Source organism: Mandrillus leucophaeus, unplaced genomic scaffold (assembly GCF_000951045.1).
Source record: "Mandrillus leucophaeus isolate KB7577 unplaced genomic scaffold, Mleu.le_1.0 Scaffold26, whole genome shotgun sequence".
Taxonomy (NCBI): Eukaryota; Metazoa; Chordata; class Mammalia; order Primates; family Cercopithecidae; genus Mandrillus; species Mandrillus leucophaeus.
Genome location: NW_012102698.1, coordinates 559,236 through 566,126, shown reverse-complemented (window position 1 = coordinate 566,126; position 6,891 = coordinate 559,236). Strand labels below are relative to the sequence as shown.

At 49.7% G+C, this 6,891-nt stretch overlaps 1 protein-coding gene across 1 annotated transcript in view; it reads left to right on the top strand.

Annotated features, from left to right (window-relative positions):
* Positions 1 to 6,274: 6,274 nt before the first annotated feature.
* Positions 6,275 to 6,891, top strand: part of TTLL1 (tubulin tyrosine ligase-like family member 1) — a 35,229-nt gene continuing 34,612 nt past the window's right edge. Inside the window, exon 1 of the mRNA XM_011984002.1 lies at positions 6,275 to 6,358. The gene's annotated coding sequence lies outside the window, so the exon portion shown is untranslated. The remainder of the gene's footprint in view (positions 6,359 to 6,891) is intronic.

Genomic DNA, 6,891 nt, shown 5'->3' with positions numbered 1-6,891 from the left:
GGATTACAGGCGTGAGCCACCGCGCCCGGCCTTTTTTTTTTTTTGAGATGGAGTCTCACTCTGTTGCCCAGGCTGGAGTGTGGTGGCGCAATGCTGACTCACTGCAACCACCACCTCCCAGGTTCAAGTGATTCTCCTGCATCAGCCTCCCGAGTAGCTGGGATCGTAGATTAGTGCGCCACCACGCGCAACTAATTTTGTATTTTTAGTAGAGACAGAGTTTCACCATGTTAGCCAGGCTGGTCTCGAACTCCTGACCTCAGGTGATCCACCTGCCTTGGCCTCCCAAAGAATCTGTATTTCTAACAAGCTCCAGGTGCTGCTGACCCATGGGCCATGCTTTGAGTAGCACTGGACTAAATGATTGCTTACAACCCAAGTGCCATGGAGAAAATAAAGTGACAGTGTGGTAGAATGAGAAGGATTGAGATTGAGTGGTTGGGGAAAGCCACTCTGAGCAGTTGACTTTTGAGAAGGGGCCAGATCTGGAGGAAGAGCAAGGGCTTGAGATAAAATGCAGCTTGTGGGGTGTCAGGAGCTGAAAGAAGGTCAGGGGCTACAGAGGGTTGGTGAGAGACAGGGCCTAAGAGGTGATGGTCCATATCTGCAGGGCTGGCCTTGTAGGCTGTGGAGGACCACTAGCTTCGTTTTTAGTGCAATAGGAATCTACTGTGGGGTCGTGAGCAGGGTGACATGGTTAGTGTTGTGTGTGTCACACATTGGTCCGCTGCTCGGAGGGAAATGGGTTGTAGTGGAGGGAGGAGAGTAGCAGGGGACAGAGTGGGGCCTGCTGCAGTTGCCCAGGAGAGAGGGGACACTATGGGAGTTGAGGGTGGATTTGGAATCTTCTGGAGTGAAGCTGACCTGATTTGCTGCTGGATCAAATTAACCATCCCTTGCTTCCCAGGCCGCAGTTGAACTGTGGTGTGTTGTTGAAGCCCTGTGCTGCAGGCAGGCCTTACAGCTTGTTGAATGTGTCTCCTGCGCTCCCCGCCCCCGTCTGGGCTCTCAGTTTAATGTCTCTCTGTCACAGGCCTGGCACTGAGTGGCTGTCAGGGCTGTGTGGATGGATGAGAAGTTAAACCATCAATGGCCCTGACACCCAGGGTGTTCGTGGGAAACCTTCTCTTCGAGCTCATGGCGATACTACCCCGTTGCCCCAGGAGCGAGACCCAGGCTGTCTTCTGAAAATAACCAGCAGCTCTCTGGTTTCAGGATGGCTTTCTGTGGTGGGCACACCTCAGGTGGTGACAGCCGCAACCCCAGTTCTGAGCTGCATTCAACATAAAAGGTCAATATGTCACTCTCTGTTTTTCCTGGTTAGGTTTTTATGATACTCAGTTTAGAAAGTGACATAACATTCAGATGCATCAATTCACGTGAACCAGGAGAGATACAACATGTTACTCAGTACCCTTAACCCTACGTCCGTTTTTCTGTGTTAGGAGGAAGCAACAATAAAACAATCTGATATTAGGTATTTATTTAGTTTTCTAAGGAAGAGGGCTTAATATTGCTTAGGGTTGAGAAGGAATCACCCATTTTTCTGCACTGTGGGGCATGGCCCGGCGGATCACTTGTCTACACACGATTTTGGAGCCCCACACCAGGCCTGGCTGGCTGTGTACCAGACATGAGAACAGACGCGAGTCAGCCCACTCCTGAGCCAGCCCACTCTGCTGCCCCGCAGGAGGCTGCTATCTGATGTGGGAGGCATATGTGAAACAGCAGTTGCCGTCTGGTGTGGGAGGGAAGCATGTAGGCTGTCCACAGGCTGCACTCTCTCCTCTTCTTTTTATTCTCTGGCCCCCATTTTCCTCATCTGTAAAATGGGGAGAATTCCTGCTGTATGAGTCTGTTCTCATGCTACTAATAAAGACATACCCAAAACTGGGTAATTTATAAAAGGAAGAGGTTTAATTGACTCACAGTCACAATCATGGCGGAAGGTGAAGGAAGAGCAAAGGCACATCATACATGGTGGCAGGCAAGAGAGCTTGTGCAGGGGAACTCGAGTTTATGAAACCATCAAATCTCACGAGATTTATTCACTACCATGAGAACAGTACATGGGAAACCACTCCCATGATTCGTTTATCTCCACCTTGCCCTGCCCTTGACTCGTGGTAAGTATTACAATTCAAGGTGAGATTGGGATACAGTCAAACCATATCATCTGCCTTTGGGCATCACATGAGATGATAATATGAATATACACAGTGGAGAAGAATACTCATAAACTACCCCACCCAGTGCCTGACACATGCTAGTGTTTAATAAGTGATTTGCCAGGGGCAGTAGCTCACACCTGTAATCCCAGCATTTTGGGAGGCCGAGGCAGGCAGATCATGAGGTCGGGAGATCGAGACCATCCTGGCTGACACAGTGAAACCCCATCTCTATTAAAAATACAAAAAAGTAGCTGGGCATGGTGGCATGCGCCTGTAGTCCCAACTACTCAGGAGGCTGAGGCAGGAGAATCACTTGAACCCAGGAGGTGGAGGTTGCAGTGAGCCGAGAACACGCCACTGCACACCAGCTTGGGCGACAGAGTGAGATGCTGACTCAAAAAAAAAAAAAGTGGTAGCTTTTGTTCTTAGTGATGATATAAATATGTCATTCCTTACTCTGCAGGCATGATTGAGCTCCAGTGCCCAGCCAGGGTCCTGGCTGGAATTACTCCAACCTAACCACCTGATGATAAGAGATTGGAGGCTTATGGTTGAAACCTAGAAAAAGCAGGTGGGGAGCCTGCAAAGAAAGAAAGAAAAAGATGTCGGCTGGGCACGGTGGCTCTGAGCCGCCTGTAATCCCAACACTTTGGCAGACTGAGGCGGGTGGATCACCTGAGGTTAGGAGTTCAGGACTAGCCTGGACAACATGGTGAAGCCCTGCCTCTACTAAAAATACAAAATTAGCTGGGCATTGTGGCGGGTGCCTGTAATCCCAGCTACTCAGAGGGCTGAGGCAGGAGAATCGCTTGAACCCTGGGAGGTGGAGGTTGCAGTGAGCCAAGATTGCGCCACTGCATTTTAGCCTGGGCAGCAGAGCTAGACTCCATCTCAAAAAAGAAAAAAAAGATGTTTTAGACAGGAGCTCTGTTTCTATCTTACTTGGCATCCCTTTTGACGAAAATAAAGATTTAGTTTATTTTAATGCCATGATATTGTTAGGTAAATGGCTAGTAGAAAGTATGACACAAAGTAGCAATTTGGTAAACATTAGTAAATAACTAATGTCAAGGAAATTAACCAAACTGCTTTGAGACTCTCAACTTGTTAAATCTCAGTTGGCTCAGTTGATCTGTCAAGACACTTGCAGCTGACACATATCCTTTTTTCATTTTTTTTTCTTGGTTAATTATATCAAGAGTTTTGCTCAGGGAAGGTGATCATATCCCCAGCTCAGGAATAAATCCTAATTAGCCTAAGCCAGTTTGATATGCTCATTCCCTTGCCATTGGGTTTTTGTTGTTGTTTTTGAGATAGAGTTTGCTCTTGTTTTCCAGGCTGGAGTGCAATGGTGCGATCTTGGCTCACTGCTGACTCCGCCTCCTGGGTTCAAGCAATTCTCCTACCTCAGCCTCCCGAGTAGCTGGCATTATAGGCATGTGCTACCATGCCCAGCTAATTTCGTATTTTTAGCAGAGACGGGGTTTCTGTTGGTCTGGCTGACCTCGAACTCCTGACCTCAGGTGATCCACCCGTCTTGGCCACTCAAAGTGATGGGATTACAGGCATGAGCCACCATGCCCCACTCCCTGTCTGGCCATTATTTTTTTTTTCTGAAAGATTTTCTCACATAAAAAGAAACGCTGAAAGAGAAACAGGCTTTTCTTCTCCTGGAAATGTAGCTGTCTTAACTGGGCTTGACTGAGGACAGAGCCAATTTTCTGAGGATGGAAAAATGTAAAATGGGAAGAACTCAAGCTATTGGTGGTGATATCAAGCCCAGAAATTACCAGCTCTAGAGCCTTGTTAGATATTATTAATGTAACGTAATCAATTATCTGTGTTATTAAAAAAAAAAAAAATGGAAGGGGCCTGGGTGCAGTGGCTCACACCTGTAATCCCAGCACTTTGGGAGGCAGAGAGGGGATGGATCACTTGTGGTCAGGAGTTCGAGACCAGCCTGGCCAGCATGATGAAACCCTGCCTCTACTAAAAATACAAAAACTAGCCGTGCATAGGGGCATGCACCTGTAATCCCAACCACTCGGGAGGCTGAGGCAAGAGAATTGCTTGAACCCAGGAGGTGGAGGTTGCAGTGAGCCAAGATGGCACCGTTGCACTCCAGCCTGGGTGACAGAGCGAGAGTCTTACTCAAAAAAAAAAAAAAAAAAAAAAAAGGCCGGGTGTGGTGGCTCATGCCTATAATTCCAGCACTTCGGGAGGCTGAAGCGGGTGGATCATGAGGTCAGGAGTTCAAGACCAACCTGGCCAACATAGTGAAACCACATCTCTACTAAAAATACAAAAATTAGCCAGACATGGTGGCAGCTGCTTGTAGTACCAGCTACTTGGGAGGCTGAGGCAGAGAATGCTTGAACCCAGGAGGCGGAGGTTGCAGTGCGCTGAGATTACGCCACTGCACTCCAGCCTAGGCAACAGAACGAGACTCTGTCTCAAATAAAAAGATTAAAAAATTAGAATAAAAATAAAAAATGGAAGGGGTGTGTGGGGAGCTTCAGGGCAACGCTCTTTCTGCTGTATGTACTTGTTTCAGACAAGTTAGGACTTCCCCGTAAGTTTGTGGGAGGCACAGCTTAACCCATAACACATCTCTATGGGAACGACTGTCAAAAGCAAAGAGTCAGGTTCAAGGGACTCACCTGGAGGGTTTTCCCGCTCCCTCCCTATGCACTGAATATTTACCGTGGGCCTTGACTGTGCCTGGGCTTGTGCTAGAGATGTTCGAGTCAGGCAGGATGGACTGTGGGCTCTGATGCACGTGCCACACCATAGCCTGGAAATAATCTGTGCAGCCGGGCACAGTGGCTCACGCTTGTCATCCCAGCACTTTGAGAGGCCGAGGCAGATGTATCACCTGAGGTCGGGAGTTTGAGACCAGCCTGGCCAACATGGTGAAGCCCTGTCTCTACTAAAAATACAAAAATTAACCAGGCGTGGTGATGGGTGCCTGTAATCCCAGCTACTTGGAAGGCTGAGGCAGAAGAATCGCTTGAGCCCAGGAGGTGGAGGTTGCAGTGAACCAAGATCGCTCCAGCCTGGGCGACAGAGTGAGACTCTGTCTCAAAAAAAAAGAAAGAATTGCTTGAACCCAGGAGGCAGAGGTTATAGTGAGCCAAGATGTGCCACTGCACTCCAGCCTGGGCAACAGAGCAAGACTTTGTCTCAAAAAAAAAAAAATCACACAAGAGTGGGAACAGGTGACTCAGAGTCCCACCCTCATGTGTTTATGGAAGGAATGTACTTAAAGGGCTGAAATGCAAGGTAGGCAGTTCTGAATGCCGACAAGGATGGTAGGAGAGGAGACAGAGGGTCTGGGGAGGGCAGTTTAGCTCCAGCTAAGGCCGAGAATGGCTCTCTGTGGAGGGAGTGACCTTTGAACTGTGCCTTGCATGACTGGTGGGAGTTGGAGAAGAGGCTGTGCAGAGGGGCTGTTCCAGGAGGGGCACAGGGTGCACACAGTCTTGTAGGTGGGAGGAAAGGGTCGGGCAGGTGCGGGAAGGGGCTGAGCTCAGCTGGACGAGGGGTGCATGCCATGAAGGGTGGTGTGGCAGTTTGAGAAGGCCAGCTGGAGCCAGTAAGTAATACAGTTCAGAAATTCTTACCGTAACGGGAAGACTCTTAGGAGCATCTTTTAGTGTGCATTTGTTAAACAAGATGCCAGCCACTGAATATTCTAGTTAGTTATGGTTTTGTCATAGTATTCTTAAAATGGTTAAAGAAGCCGTGCACGGTGGCTCACGCCTGTAAATCCAGCACTTTGGGAGGCTGAGGTGGGCAGATCGCTAGAGCCTGGGAGTTCGAGACCAGCCTGGCCAACATGGGGAAACCCGGTCTCTACAAAAAAATACAAAAATTAGCTTGGTGTGGTGGCACTCGCCTGTAGTCGCAGCTACTCAGGAGGCTCAGGCAGGAGAACTGCTTGAACCCGGGAGGCAGAGATTGCAGTAAGTCGAGATCGTACCATTGCGCTTCAGCCTGGGTGAGCAGAGTAAGAACCTGTCTCAAAAAAACAAAAACAAAAAATGGTGAAGGAGTGTCTTCTTAATGTGTGCGATGTACATTTCGTCTGTGTGTTAACTTGTAGGGAAGGAGGGGCCAGCGTCAGTGACGTCAGCGACACCGAGGTGAGCGTGGGCGTCGCCAGTGGTGCTCCATCAGTGCCTATGGTAGGTACAGCCTGAGACGGCCCCTGAGGGACCGTTTGTCCGCACGGTGGGAGAGAGGGACACCTGATGGTCTGGCTAAAGCGCCTGCCTCACTTGCTTAGTGAAATGTGGATGAGGATGTTTGGCCCGTCTGTCTCGGTGGGTTTGGGGTCTCACACCTGGAAGCGTTGAGGCCTGGGGAAGCACTGTGTGAGAATCGCGCACAGCCTTCCTGGTCTCCAGTCACTACTCTTCTGTCACCTCCAGGTAGATGTCAGTGGCTGGTGTGAGGTCACCCACTAAGATGCTTGCAACGTGTGAACCATGCAGCCTGGACGGCGGTGGTTTGGGGGTCCCCAGGCCGCAAGCAGGATTCATCAGGAAATCACGGATGTGGAGGCTGAAATCACATAGTGAAAACGAAAAGTCCCCTGAGCCATTGGCGTGGCCCCCGTGTCTGCGGGTGTGAGGCGTGTGGGATCGGCTCACCCTCTGGGGTGCGGCTCCCGTGGCCCCCGTGTCTGCGGGTGTGAGGGGTGTGGGATCGGCTCATG